Source organism: Colletes latitarsis, chromosome 14 (assembly GCF_051014445.1).
Source record: "Colletes latitarsis isolate SP2378_abdomen chromosome 14, iyColLati1, whole genome shotgun sequence".
NCBI lineage: Eukaryota > Metazoa > Arthropoda > Insecta > Hymenoptera > Colletidae > Colletes > Colletes latitarsis.
In genome coordinates this window covers 27,156,744-27,172,296 of record NC_135147.1, presented here as the reverse complement: position 1 = coordinate 27,172,296, position 15,553 = coordinate 27,156,744, and the positions used below count along the sequence as shown (strand labels likewise).

The 15,553-nt window shown below is 42.7% G+C and overlaps 1 protein-coding gene and 1 long non-coding RNA gene across 2 annotated transcripts in view; one reads left to right on the top strand and one right to left on the bottom strand.

Annotated features, from left to right (window-relative positions):
• Positions 1-15,553, bottom strand: part of LOC143349885 (dynein regulatory complex subunit 7-like) — a 152,589-nt gene that overhangs the window by 39,022 nt on the left and 98,014 nt on the right. The gene's annotated exons all lie outside the window — the stretch shown is intronic.
• The window catches only part of LOC143349924 (uncharacterized), a 71,087-nt gene that overhangs the window by 4,083 nt on the left and 51,451 nt on the right, over positions 1-15,553 (top strand). The window contains exon 2 of the long non-coding RNA XR_013081032.1: positions 92-154. This is a non-coding gene — a long non-coding RNA (uncharacterized LOC143349924). The remainder of the gene's footprint in view (positions 1-91; positions 155-15,553) is intronic.

Genomic DNA, 15,553 nt, shown 5'->3' with positions numbered 1-15,553 from the left:
TATGCATATGATCTCTATGCGAATTAGTAAAACCGATCGAACTACATAGAGGTAATGAATATTTATAAAATGTTGAATTTAAAAATTTCAGATCGAGGAATGAGGAGAGGAATCATCGACAGCAGGCAGCAATCTCCGTCAGATAGCAGTGGCGGTGAGTACACGTTTTATTTTATGAAAATACAGGGTGTTTAGCTACTAAAATCAAGAATACTAATTTGTCGATAGAGGCTTCGTTAAAAAGTTATTAAGGTTTGAAGTTCCGACCTTCCTGAATTTTTTTCTCGAAAATGGTTAGGATTTCGAGGGTATGTCTATTGATCAAAAATGATTATAATTGGTTCCTGCAACTGAAAATAATTTTTCCAAAACGATTTCAAATTTTTTAATTTTGTCGAAAACCTATTCGAATTTTTTTCTCGAAAATGCGTAGGATTTCGGGGGTATGTCTGTTCACCAAAAATGATCGCAATTGATCGCCGCATCAGAAAATATTTTTTCCAAAATGATTTGAAAAGTTTTAATTTCGCTGAAAAATTTGTCTACCTATTCGATTTTTTTTCTCTAAAGTGCGTAGGATTTCGAGGGTATGTCTGTTGACCAAAACTGATCACAATTGACCCCCGCATCAGAAAATATTTTTTCCAAAATGATATGAAAAGTTTCAATTTAATTGTTAATAACGTTTTAATGAGGTCTCAGTTTAGAAATTTCTTCATACTCCAGAATCTCCCATTAGAATGTTTCCCAGGGGTGGCTGAACACCCTGCATAGTGTAATTGCGTAACACTCGAAACTTATATTCTACGTTACGGATTTTGCCAAAAAGTTAGCAGTGAACAAATTGCTGATATATCAGACCGATTAAAAGCGCCAACAGTTTCAGTACTCTTCAGTCGCACGCTAATTAAGAAATGTGCTTGTTCTGTAAGAGTAATAACAATTGCGGTGGCTACTACGAGCAATACACTTGGCTTTTTATCGCTACAAAATTGTTCGTGACGACCGTTTCGGTTGATAATCGATGCAAAATATAAGTGTCGAGGTACTTTCGCAATCTTGTGCGGAATTATTCGTTACGCGCGGCGCGGTGGTTCGAAACCGAAGGAACGCCCGACGATTTTTCGCTTTCCGTTGAATCACCGTGGCCGAGGAGCACCTCGCGGCTTGGAACGCGGAACGACTATCGTGTGTCGACGCGGGAACAGAGACGGAGGAACGGTTCGAAGCGGGACGGAGATAGGCGAACGTCGGACGCGTATAACCGTCGAGGCGATAAAACGCCCACACGTATACCACCTTGGTAACTGTCGCCGGGGCAATTGAATTAATGCCAGCCTACAAATTGAAGCCGGTGTGGGATCCGCGCCGAGAGAGGCTCCGTTGCTTCGATAATTGCTGGAAAGTGGCGCGAGTTCGCGGGATCCTGGCGGCCGCGTCGCGACGTAACGCCGATCCGGAATTCGAGTCTTCGGGGACCTTCTTTCGAGGCCGACGTCCACGCCGATTTCCCTCCCTTTTCGACACACGAAGCATACTTTATACAGGGTGTTCGGCCACCCTCGGAAAAAATTTTAATGGGGCATTCTAGAGGCCAAAATAAGACGAAAATCAAGAATACAAATTTCTTGATGGAGGCTTTGTTAAAAAGTTATTAACGTTTAAAGTTCAGCCAGTTCTGAATTTTTTTCTCGAAAATGCGTAAGATTTCGGGGGTATGTCTATTCACCAAAAATGATTGTAATTGACCCGCGAATCAGAAAATATTTTTTCGAAAATGATACGAAATGTTTCAATTTCGCCGAAAAATATGTCTACCTATTCGAATTTTTTTCTCGAAAATGCGTAGGATTTCGGGGGTATGTCTGTTGACCAAAAATGATTACAATTGACCCGCGCATCAGAAAATATTTTTTCCAAAATGATTTCAAAAGTTTTAATTTCGCTGAATAAGTTGTCTACCTATTCGATTTTTTTTCTCGAAAGTGCGTAGAATTTCGGGGGTATGTGTATTCACCAAAAATGATTACAATTGACCCGCGCATCAGAAAATATTTTTTCCAAAATGATTTGAAAAGTTTTAATTTCGCTGTATAAGTTGTCTACCTATTCGATTTTTTTTCTCGAAAATGCATAGAATTTCGGGGGTATGTCTGTTGACCAAAAATGATTACAATTGACCCGCGCATCAGAAAATATTTTTTCCAAAATGATTTGAAAAGTTTTAATTTCGCTGTATAAGTTGTCTACCTATTCGATTTTTTTTCTCGAAAATGCGTAGGATTTCGGGGGTATGTCTGTTGACCAAAAATGATCGCAATAGACCCGCGCATCAGAAAATATTTTTTCGAAAATGATTTGAAACGTTTTAATTTTGCTGAAAAATTGGTCTACCTATTCGATTTTTTTTCTCGAAAATGCGTAGAATTTCGGGGGTATGTCTATTCACCAAAAATGATCGCAATTGACCCGCGCATCAGAAAATATTTTTTCCAAAATGATTTCAAAAGTTTTAATTTCGCTGTATAAGTTGTCTACCTATTCGATTTTTTTTCTCGAAAATGCGTAGGATTTCGGGGGTATGTCTATTCACCAAAAATGATCGCAATTGACCCGCGCATCAGAAAATATTTTTTCCAAAATGATTTGAAAAGTTTTAATTTCGCCGAAAAATTTGTCTACCTATTCAAATTTTTTTCTCGAAAATGCGTAGGAATTCGAGGGTATGTGTAATGATCAAAAATGATCGCAATTGACCCCCGCAACCGAAAATATTTTTTCCAGAACGATTTGAAACTTTTAAATTTAATTGTTAATAACTATTTAACGAAGCCTCCATCAAGAAATTGGTATTCTTGATTTTCGTCTTATTTTGAGCTCTAGAATCCCCCATTAAAATTTTTCCCAGTGGTGGCCGAACATCCTGTATATTAGATTATTAAAGGTACAATAAAATTACTATGAAATGATTTATACGTATTAACGTATTAACCATTATTTGAATTTCAACTGGACTCGCGAGACATCGTTAAACTTTCTTGGTACAGATCGATTAGGAATCATTTTTAATACGATTTTCGATTTTCTCGATGGATTCTTAGATCTATAATTTTTTCACAAATCGATATTTGCGTGATTACTTATGGCGTATAAGATTTTCGTGCCTATCCCTAAATCGTGATTTTGAAAGCAAGAAAAGCGTGTGCGTATAGAAAAATTATTCCTGTCGGTCTCGGGAAGAGCTTGTAATTCAATTCGAAATCAACTAGCGATTCCTCGTCCGTTTCTATACGCGATAAATCTGAAAAGATTTCGATACGTGTCGATTCACTGGTATAGCCGTTAGAATCGTCGATCTCGAGCGATCGCTTATTCGTTCTCAGCGAAAACAGCACTTTATACGTGGAGGAAACGAACTCGCGGAACGGCAAAAGAAATATATCTCGTGCGAACGGCTTGAGAATCGATGCCATACTGATCTCAAAACCAGGCTAGCCCTCCGCCCGAGACATTGAACAAACTGTAACAGTACGAGAGAGAAAGAGATACGAAGAAAATGGTACATGCAAAATAAATCGTCCCGTATCTACGGTGGATTAAACGGTTCGGACGCCATCGCCTTGCCACCGTCTCTGATGGGCTAAATTGTCAGATGGTTACTGATATTATTATAATTTGCATCGCGTTGCTCGATGTCCCCCTCTCGCGTTGCAACGCGATGCACACACGATTCAATACAAATTTGAATTTCGAAACTGCGAATATCAATATGAATCCTAAACGATGAACCGTGTTGTATTAATTGGTCCACTAACAGCGGAATAGTTTACACTATCGAAGTAATATTTTGGTAGAAGTTACGGCGTCCCGTTTAAAACTTGGGGGGGACCTGTGTCCTTTTAAGGCGTCTTAAAAGGTAACTTCGTTCGAAATCTCCGTTTTGGGTTTCGGAATTCGATCGAGTCGCACGCAAAAAAGATATGGCTACCGATCAATCGTAGTCTGGTGCCCGTCGAGCACGCACGCGCCAATGATCTCTCCATAATGAATGAGAGAGCGGATCGAGCAAGGGCGAGCGAATTCGAGAGCACGTTACAGCAACTGTTATGCAAATTCGGCGAATGACAGACCGAACGTCGCAAAGAACGATTATTCGAGGCAAGAGAGCGCAGAAAACTCGAGGGATCGGTTAAGGGGACGGGGGATATCAGTTTGAAATTTTTAAAAATTTTTTTCGAGAAAACAAGTAAACGTAAAAATATAAAATTTTCCAGCCATATTTATACGTGCCTCAAGAAACTCTATGAATTTTTTTGTGACCATATATATTTATTTATTAGCAAATATTTCAGTGGGTGACTTTAACGATTTGACTTGCATTTTTTCGGTATAAAAAAATACGGTTTTCGGACAAATTTGAAATTTTCAATTTCTACAATGGCTGCCCCCGGGCGCAGCTAACATCGAAGTTAACATTGGTTTGCTAATAGATAATTTGTAATCACAGCCATGTAGTGTTTAACGTATCGTGCTGGCAAATATAGTTGTGTTTAAGGATGTAATAATACAACATGGCACAATGACGCTATTTCCGAAAATACGATGTCTAATTTCTAATGCGAACCAGTTACGTAAAATATTTATGTCTTCGTTATTTTGCCATAGTTCTGTGCACGGTTCGAACAGCATATTTTCAGGATTACCGGTTTCCGACAAACACAAAAAAGAAACGATTTTTTGAGACGGCAAACCAGAATCCCTTTTAAGGCCGAGATCTGGTTTGTTGAGTGATAAAATGAGGAACGTGTATTTTGAAAACAAGGCGTCGCGCGAAATTCAAAGTTGTCATCGTGATTTATTAACGTTTAAGCTATAAATATACGTATCGTCAGAATATAAAAGTATCTGGAAGAAATTAATTATAGAGGACGTCGAGTGGTAGTCCCCAACAACAAAAAAAAGAAGGTGGGCGTCGATAAAAACGATGTCAAGATCACCACGTGACAGAAAACTAAGAAAAGATTCCTAATCTCTACGAATGTGACTATCTTGGTATTAGAATTATTCCAAAAAAATAATTTTTAAACAAATGAAATTTTGTTGAAACTTTTACTACAAACAAACCCTAGTACTATCAGGCTTCCAAATAACGTTTAAATATTGACATACTCCCAAAATCCTACGTATTTTCGAGAAAAAAATTCGAATAGGTAGACATATTTTTCGGCGAAATTGAAACATTTCAAATCATTTTGGAAAAAATATTTTCTGATGCAGGAGTCAATTGCGATCATTTTTGGTCATTAGACATACCCCCGAAATCCTACGCATTTTCGAGAAAAAAATTCGAATAGGTAGACATATTTTTCGGCGAAATTGAAACATTTCAAATCATTTTGGAAAAAATATTTTCTGATGCAGGAGTCAATTGCGATCATTTTTGGTCAACAGACATACCCCCGAAATCCTACGCATTTTCGAGAAAAAAATTCGAATAGATAGACATATTTTTCGGTGAAATTAAAACTGTTCAAATCATTTTGGAAAAAATATTTTCTGATGCAGAAGTCAATTGCGATCATTTTTGGTCAACAGACATACCCCCGAAATCCTACGCATTTTCGAGAAAAAAATTCGAATAGGTAGACATATTTTTCGGCGAAATTGAAACATTTCAAATCATTTTGGAAAAAATATTTTCTGATGCAGGAGTCAATTGCGATCATTTTTGGTCATTAGACATACCCCCGAAATCCTACGTATTTTCGAGAAAAAAATTCGAATAGGTAGATAAATTTTTCGGCGAATTTAAAACTTTTCAAATCATTTTGGAAAAAATATTTTCTGATGCAGGAGTCAATTGCAATCATTTTTGGTCAACAGACATAACCCCGAAATCCTACGCACTTTCGAGAAAAAAATTCGAATCGGTAGTGAACTTTCTCAGCGAAATTAAAACTTCTCAAATCGTGACCTGACAGTCTGAGAGACACACGACGCGAATCAAAAGGCATAGAAAATTTGCTCGCTGTTCTACGTGTTAATAGAAAAGTCAATTTTTCATCGAAACAGACCCGAAGACCACCATAAAGGAGGAAATGGTTCGAAAAATCGACGCGTTTGGTCTCGATCGAAACCGAATTCCGCGAGGTGAAAGGGACCGTTCGTTCGCGACGCGAGATCCATTTTCACCGAACCCGAGGCGCTCGAAGCCAAAGGAGAGAAGAAAAAAAAAAAAAAAGAAGAAAGAAGGCGCGGAGATTATCGAAATTCAGGCTTCCTGTTTCGCAACCACGTCACGAGAACACGGTCCGCGGTTGGCCGACGAAATTCCACGAGGCGCGGGAACGAACCTCTTGCGAAACACGTGCCGCGGAACGAATCTCTACTCGAGCCAAGTTCAAAATCCGACGCGGTGTTTCGGTCGTCGTCGTCGTCGAGGCCTCGCGTGTAACCTTCGGAGGTGGTAGCGACCGAATCGAAGAACGTGACGAAGATTCGAGAGAAATTGTACGATATAGGGCGTGTACATAGCGATCGCCATAAGGAACCTCAGGGATCAAAGCATTGGTTCGGAATATACAGGGTGTTCGGCCACCTCTGGGAAAAATTTTAATGGGGGATTCTAGAGGCCAAAATAAGACGAAAATCAAGAATACCAATTTCTTGATGGAGGCTTCGTTAAATAGTTATTAACAATTAAATTCAAAAGTTTCAAATCGTTCTGGAAAAAATATTTTCGGTTGCGGGGGTCAATTACAATCATTTTTGGTCATTACACATACCCTCGAAATCCTACCCACTTTCTAAAAAAAAATTCGAGAAGGTGTGAAATTTGTCGACGGGGAAAAAAAAATTTCAAATCATTCTGGAAAAATTATTTTCGATTGTGGGGATCAATTATAATAATTTTTGGTGAATAGCCCTAACCTCGAAATCTTACCCAGTTCCTAAAAAAAATTCAGTACGGTCGGAACTTGAAACGTTAATAACTTTTTAACGAAGCCTCCATCAAGAAATTGGTATTCTTGATTTTCGTCTTATTTTTAAAATTTTTCCTAGGGTTGACTGAACACCCTGTATTACAAAAGACTAGGTCATTTTCTAAGCGTGTTTGTAAAACGTTCATCGATTAATATTGTAAATTGTATTAGTTGGCCTCGCAATGAATACGTTGGCGAAATTGCCCTGGGCACGAGGACGTAATTTATGGTGTCGATAAATTTCGCAAAACTGCTGATCGTTGATAATTCCTTCTCGCAGGGAAAGGGGTCGCAAGGCGAGGACGTACAGAAAAACAGGTGTTCTGTTATCGACCGGTGCCGATAGTAAAATTACGTTTCGATCGGGGCTTTTTTCGCGTACGTCCGTAAGTCGCGGGACCGCTCTGAACGAAATCAGCCTTAATGAAAATTCCCCAGCGGCGCGGGGCGCGGGGGCCGCCGGCGCAACGCTCGTGAATCGTGGGATCGTGAGCGTCGCTCGCGAAATTTATGCGTCTTACGAATCCTAGTCGCGGGGCGACATACCTATGCAAAGCAGCTTCGAGTACCCTCGTTTCTTGCCGCGATAACCACCTTTCCGCCGATTTTACCGCCGCGCCTGGTATCGCGTTATTAAACGAACGTTATTTTTCCCAACGTCCCTCTACCCGCTGAGATTCCCCGTGCCCGTCGCTTCTACGCCGCGTCGTATTTAACGACGGTGTTTCTTGTGCTTCCTGTTGTTCGTCCAAAGGATTAACGGGCTTCCGTTCTTCCAGACTGACGTGCATTCACGTTCCCCGTTGAATCACACTGCAGTCTATTACTTATTCACGAGAGCGAGAAAATCAAACGAGGAATCACTAAATTTTTAACGTTCTTCTTTTAATTATTTCCTCGCGCGAAACTACCGGATAGCTTCACGGGCGGGGATCGTTAATTTAAAAAAAAAGTATTTTAATAATATCACGCTTGCGGAACGAATATCTCGACGCTGTATCGACGATAATCTCGGTGGAAACGTTCGCGTGGACGATATCAGCGGAACGTTTATTCGGGCAGCGTTCGCGAACTGTAAAATCGGCGTCGTTGCCAGCCGTAAAAACGGATCGCGGCGGCAGAGGTCAAACTTATCGAAAGGTTGCAGATTCAATTGGAGTTTCAGAGTCAGAGTCGAGTTGCGAGAGGGTAACTGCAGCACGGGAATCGAGTTCTTGAACTTGTTGGGGGGCCGAATTCCACGAGGAATTGGGACGAGCTTGTAAAACAACCGACGAGGGCGAGGGCCTCGCGAGTCAGTGCCACGAACTCGATTTTTCCTTTCGAATCAGTTTTTAAAACATTATAAGTGTTAGAAAAATGGACGAGCTTACTTCTCAGGCATTGGATAGATGTCCAGTCATCGCCTGCTGAGAATGTTCGAGCACATCGCGAATGTTTCGTTGCGACAATATGTCTACCTATTCGAATTTTTTTCTCGAAAATGTGTAGGATTTCGGGAGTATGTCTGTTGACCAAAAATGATCGCAATTGACTCCTGCATCAGAAAATATTTTTTCGAAAATGATTTGAAAAGTTTCAATTTCGCCGAAAACCCTGTATAAATTTCTACCTTGTTCGTTAATTGTGTCTAAGTTTATTATTTCGTTTCCTGGCCTCATCAACGATAAGAAAGACGCGTGGTCATTCGCTAAATAATGCTTGAAATTAATTTTCTCGAAACGGCTGTATTATTTGTTGGAACCGAGAGAGGAGTCTATCGTGGAAGAAAAATGAATTCTGGGCTCGCGAGGGCCGTTCCGATCAGCGTGCGAGCGTGGGGGCATCGCCGGACGACCGTTACGCCGCGGTTTCGAAACGATCGTCGAAGGTTAGCGCTTTATTCGGCGTATTTCCGATAGGCGCGGCTCCCGCTGTCGAGCAGCGGTTCGAAATCGGCGTGGAAACTGGGCAACTGGACAATGACGTGTGCCAGTAACTGCCGGCTACTGGTTTATTAGGCATGACCCTACCGCAGCACGATCGTGTCTTATGCGCGTCCTCTGTAATGGCCGAGAGCCCCCCTCCCCCCGGCCGTGGCCGCCGCTACACGCGTTTCACCGCGGACAAAATGTCGACGGGATTGCCGAATCGATCGGCCGAACCGACGGCTGAAACGAGAGCTGCGAAATCCTCGATTATCTTGAACGGCGCTCGCCTGGCGATCGTGAGAATCGCGGCCGAACGGTGGATGGCGCCGGAGAGCATCGATGGGAACGACGATCGCGTGGGGATCAGGCCAGGGGGCGATAATCTACACGGAAAGACCGGACGAGAAACTCGCCAGATCGCGAGCAACGAAATTTTACTGGAATATATTTTGGGAGAAGTTTGAATAATAAATTCTTAGTTTGCCGAACCCGATCGTTAATTTTACAGGGATTTTTGGCAGACTAAATGCCGTGTCGTGGACGGACGTCTTTGGTACAGCGAACGCAACCCTGGGAGCTTAACATTTAACTGAAATTGTGGGATGCGTCGATCACTGGGTCATTGTCGATTACTGGTACGTTTACCCTAGCGTGGATTAGACGCGCGATCGTCGGATAGGTGAGATCGTGGAGACAATGGGGCGTCGATAATAACAATATATAGGGTACTCCATTGGATACAACCTATCTTAATAATAATAATAATAGTTGATTCGCCCATTCATCTATAAACGTAGAAATATGCTAAATTTTGCATAAACGTAAAAGTATAGATGCTTCTTGGTCATCTTAGGTGTTTGCAAAGTTATCTATTTTCTCTGGAGCGTGAAGAAAATTTATCTTTATGTCTACCACGATCGGGGTTCTATTCGTATAGACGTATCAATTCATGGAAACTTCAATTTATATGAGTGGGGCTATGGCCAGAATAATACATATAGAATTTAATTCGACAAAATGGAAAACCTCCCGAAGGAAGAACGTTGATTTTTTCCAAACATTTTTCAACTTCCAAAGATATAATCGTAGTCGATCCGATAAATATTTTTACATCGATATTCGCGAAAACATCAGGACGATGCGTCCACTGTTGGACTCGTTTTAATTCCTTCTTCCTCCTGAAAGATGAACATTCGTTCTTGATGCATTCGAAAATGAAGTTAACAACACTCTATGCATTCGTGTTTCTTTCGCGCGACAGAGACGAAATTCGACACCAAGCGGCTATTTATAGCCAGAGATATCCTTGAGCCTCGGAATCGCCTTTACCATTTGACGACTGTGGTAGTCGACGACCGAAGAAAACGAACGGGAGCGAATGCGAAAAAAAAACCATTGTCTTGTATACAAATCGTCGACACCCCGAGAGCTCGTCGTCGCTCACGCTTCACTGGTTTCGAGGGGAACGGGGGGGGGGGGGATACCCCCGGTTGGTAAAAATAGAAACGTTCGAGTTACGGAATCACGTCCAGGGGTGTCCGTTCTGAGAATCATTACTGTATCTATCTACTTATGTGCGACGTGTTTCTTCGTCCACGCTCTCGGCCATTACTTTCTCCAGAAAACCGCGGTGCCAGAGGTCCGTCGACCGCGCGTGGCTTAGCGGCGCGCAAAAACCAAGCCGACGCTATTAGCCCTTTTTCGAGCCGATTTCCAGCAACGGTACAGCCAAGATGGCGCCCGTTGCGCGCGTCCGTCGAGAGCCACTTTCTCCGAAATCGTCCGCGGCGGTCATTACGCTCGATTATACGCCGGGGCGATTTGCTCGTTTCCTCCAACGGCGTACACTTCATTAGCTCGCAATGTCCTGTTACGAATAAGTTCGCCGGCCGCGCATTAGTTCCGTGTGCGCGTCAAACGCCATTAGAACGGGGCCCCGATTAACGGTGCGGAGGACGCGGCCGGCTGTTGTTCGCGCGGCGTGCGTTCGGTTCGTTCGCTCGTTCGTTCGTCAAGGATCAGCGGCCACGGGGAACAAACCTGGCCACGATCGTCCGTTCGTCGCGTCGCGTCGAGAGAGCTCCACGCAAGAACGCGCCGGATGTGCGGCAACTCGACTCGACCTCATCACGGCTCAGCGATTCGAAGACCGCGACGACGACGACGAACCTCGCCCGGAGGTCTCTGCTCGGGATGGGCGAAATTCTTATCCAGATAGAGACGGCAATCTCGAAAAATAACCATTTTCGAAACTCGTCTCGAAAAGGAAATGCCATCCGTGATCCCCGGCAGAAATTGACCGCCTTTTTAAAAAAGAACGAATCACGTTTTGAGATGCTCCGGGGGGGAAATTTAAGATGTGAAAATCGTCGGAAATTTAAATATTCAAAATTGTTAATTTAGTTGGATTTGCGGAGCGTTGCGTCGATATTTTTGGACTGTAGCGTGGCGTTGAACGGTCGCTGAAAGAACATGAACCGCGGGGGAAGAGGGGCGGGGGGGTTGGAAACGTTAAACGTTTAACATTGCTTGTAAACGAGTAATGAAACGTTAACGAAGGAAGGTGGTTAATGACGATGTGGCGCGAGTACGCGAACCGTGGCTGCCCTGACTTCCATGGTATCTTCATTCTGGATCGTCAGCGGCACGGTGAGAGCACGGATGGCCAGGAAAAGAAGTCGGCCACACCTCGAACGCTCGACGGAGCACTATGACGGTCGGTGGTCGGCCGCGAGCAAAAACCGACGCGGGAGAGTGAACGATGGTCGCGGGAGTTGCTCCTTCGTTTTAAAATAATAATAATAATAATAACAATGCCTTCATTGCGCCATGTAGAAACCGTAAAGGCGAGCTTCCCTTTGCCCTGTCGTCGCAATCATTTCGGTGAACATTTCACAAAATTCGAATGTAAATTAATACTGGAACCACCGAAATGGTCGAAATGGTTCTGGATTTTTGCAAATTAACATTTATCGTCAATTTGGAAATCTTTTCTAATATTTGTAAGATTCATTATTTTGAAAGTGACGTAAGTCCATTATGTTCGAATAGAGATATTGAAGGCTTTGCGTTGAATTAAATTTAAAAATATGAGTAACGGATAGTAGAATAATGATTTTGGGTTTCTAAGAGTGTCAAATTTATCATCCCAATTAGCATAATTAACATTATTTAAGAGATATGTTTTCGATGGCTTTGATTGGACTTACGCCATTTTCAAAATCAAGGAAATGACGTTTTCAATTCTCAAGAAAGCACAAGTCCATAGGAGAACTAAATTTCCCTTGAAATAAAAATAAATGTATACACTTTTATGTTATAAAATCAAAAAAATATTCAACTATAATTCTTTGTTAAATAATTTTTAATTATTATTCAGTCTTCTCCAGTTTGTGTATAAGGGAGGGATTTAAAATAACTATGGTGGTATATAATATAATAAATCTATTAAGTCCTTGTATTTTAGGTTTGTGAGCGGTCTCGTTTTTTTTGTATAGTGGTGCCAACTTGATATTATTAAAGTTTTTCGGGCTTCCACGTTGCGATAGTAAATCCAATGTTTTCAATGGTGCATCCTCGTTTGTTGTCGTTTCGTAGAACAATTTATATGGATCGCTTTTCAAAAATCTCATCTCAATTTTAGTCTTTAAAAAGTCGCGTTTCTGTCTTTCCGTGGACAGGCACTGTTCTGTCTTTATAACAAATTCATTGCACATTGATAATTCAACTGCTACTTTGGGATCTCATAAAATTTTATTGCATAATATTTTCAATACGCCACTTTTAAAATAAACTCTTTCATCGCTTCATTAACCAGCAAATTTTCGTGTTACAAAATCTTAATCATTTCAAATATATCAGTAACAAGTTGCTTCAGAATAGATCATATAAAAATGTAACTATTAAGGTGGCTAACTGGATTTTTTTGGAAAATCGACTTACGCCACTTTCAAAATAAACGATTCATCGTTGAACGTCCGAATGGAGAATGTAAATTCTCCGGTTGGCAGAAGCTGGAAAACGAAGGATGGTTCGCGTTTTCGTAGAATTTCTATCGCGACCGGTTGTTCCGTGGTAGCTCGAAATTCGCGAGGGCGGAGGGCTTCGCAGAATTGAGATGCTTCCTGGCAGCGCCTCGATTTCGAAATATCCCTCGCGTGACCCTGTTTCGAGAAGGGTCAGCCAAGGATCGATTCTACGGGGGCGGTCTTGCGAGCGACGCGAACGCGAGCCCCGCCGAGCGAACCGATCGTCCTTAATCGATCGCGAAAAGGATCGATTCTACCGTTCGCGTGAGAGAATCCGCTCGACGGCCACGTTTTTAATTAAAGACGCGGCGTCGGTTGTTTAACGAGCGCACGGTGTCGTCGCTGGCTGGAAGTTAGTTTCGCACGTCGAAGGATATAAAGGGCAACCGGTTCTTTCGTTAATCGCGAAACGATAACAGCTTTTTCGACAACATTAACGATACGAGAAATTCTCGACTACGGTCATTCGTCGACGAAAGTTCCTTTCTGCAATATCATTCTACCAGTCTTAAAGATATCTCTTCGTCCTTGGATAATTAACCAGTTAACTGTGGCGATCTCTATGCAAAGCGTCCACCAGTATGTGTCAAACACAGAGTAAGTGGCACTGTTGAAATATTGGGTCAAAAAGACGACTTTATTTTAGAAAATAAAGCAAAGCAAAGATGCAATTTTGTTTACACGAAAGTAAAGACCAATAAAAAAAAGCAGTGAGACAGTAATATACTTTGTCTTTTTTTTGGTTTTGATACATCAAGATGAAAATCGGGATAATCAAAGATCCAGTGTCACTGCACTGCTTACGAGTCAGCTCTCAGGAAGTTGCGAAACCAACTCGAATTGTTTATAATTTTCATTTGTTCGTTTAATTTTGTCTTGACCTCAAAACATCTTAAACATATTAAAATTTACGAATGTAATTTAGTTTTCGCCAGAATTGCAATTTAAATATCGAATCGTAACAAAATTTTCAAACACACTTAACTGGTTAAAAGGTTAAAGTTTCGAATGGAATGATTATTTGTTTTTGAAAACTGAGACTCCGTCGGGAAGGAAAATACGTTTGACTATTTGGAGTCTCTCGATCCGTGGAAAGCGGTGAAAACTAGTGATTCGAGGCAGCCGTGGAGCAAGCGGCGTGGCCGTGGTAGACGTTTCGTAGCACACGGGAATGCTAGGACGTTCCAGCAGTTGCGACATCGAAGCAACTCCCCGGTCCCTGGTTAGGAACTCGTTGGTTTCAGCGGCCGCGTCTATCGACGAACCGCGGAAACGTCCTTACTCCGAACGGACGATAAAGAGAACCTGACGCGGACAGTTAGACAGAGAGGCGTAGAGAAAGACAGGAAGACCGTCACGTTCTTCCTCGTCGGGACTGGTTCCTTTCCTCCGACTGGTCTGAAAGCCACGAGGATAGAACGGGAGCCCCGATAATCGATCGAACGAGGACGCGCGTGTTCGCATCCGGAGCGAGAAACATCGCGATCCGCGTACACGCGCGCGCGAGTTGGCTATCGCCTCGACAGAACGCCGCTCGTAACCTGTCCATAGGACTAGAGGCAGGATTCTGGTTTCTTTCCCGATAAAATGACTCATTTTATCGACGGTCTATGCTCTCGAGAACGAATCGTCTCGCGAACGTTAAATTTACGCGATTCACCGAGAAGAGGCGGGTCAGGTTGGGTTCGCGAATTTGCGTTCACCAGATTCGACGAAAGAAAAGAACTACGAGTATAATATAATTTGCAGGAGATGGAGATAGCGTCTGTATGTAAAGGCACTTTACGAGATTTGCACGTATGTATTAGGTATACAGTGTAGAATTTTTTGAAACCCGCATATCCTGCGAGGTTCTTATTCTTTTCTCGGTATTTGAAATTTTAACCGCGTTGCTTCGTGTTCCCCGAGAATCGTTGAGTAGAACGGAAATAGAAAGATCGCGATGCCCTCTGTGTGTCGCGTTCTCTTTCGCCGTGGAAAGTACTTGGTGGCTTTGCGACGCGCATAATGACCCGATAAACAGTTTCACGTCGACGACTAGACGCATCGTCGTTACCAAGTTGTATTCTTCGATCTTCCTCGAGAAGATTTAAATTGTATCACCTTCGTGGCAGAATCAAATCCAACGTATATTTCCATTACAGAAAGATTCGTAATTTTTTAGATAATTGTAATGTCTCGTTTCGGTTTTGGTGTGAAAGGAGCTTTAGAGCCGAAGGCGAACGAAAATTGTAGGAGAGGATCGCGAGGGTCGGTGGAAGGCTGGCTACAGCCCCGACGACATCGGTTTCCGTGAAACGGGCCGAAAGCGAAGCCCGCCTAGCCCCGGCGATGGTCGTTACTTCGTTTTCGTTTCAGTTAGCCGCACGATCCTCGGGCACGAAAGGAACGAGAGCGCCTCGAAGCTCGACGCTCTCCAGCCAGCGAGACGACATAGCCACAGAGAGAGCGAAACGCCAGAGGGATAGAGGGAGACGGGTCGCTTCCTCGGTGAGCGTCGGTTCTCTCCTCGTGACCGGAAGCGGCGGGTCGAGCCCGGAACACGCCGATCTCGCCGATTCCCTCTTAACGGTATATATCGCTGCGATCGATCGTGGGGATCGATCCTGCGGTGTACGTTCTCCCCGTCGCT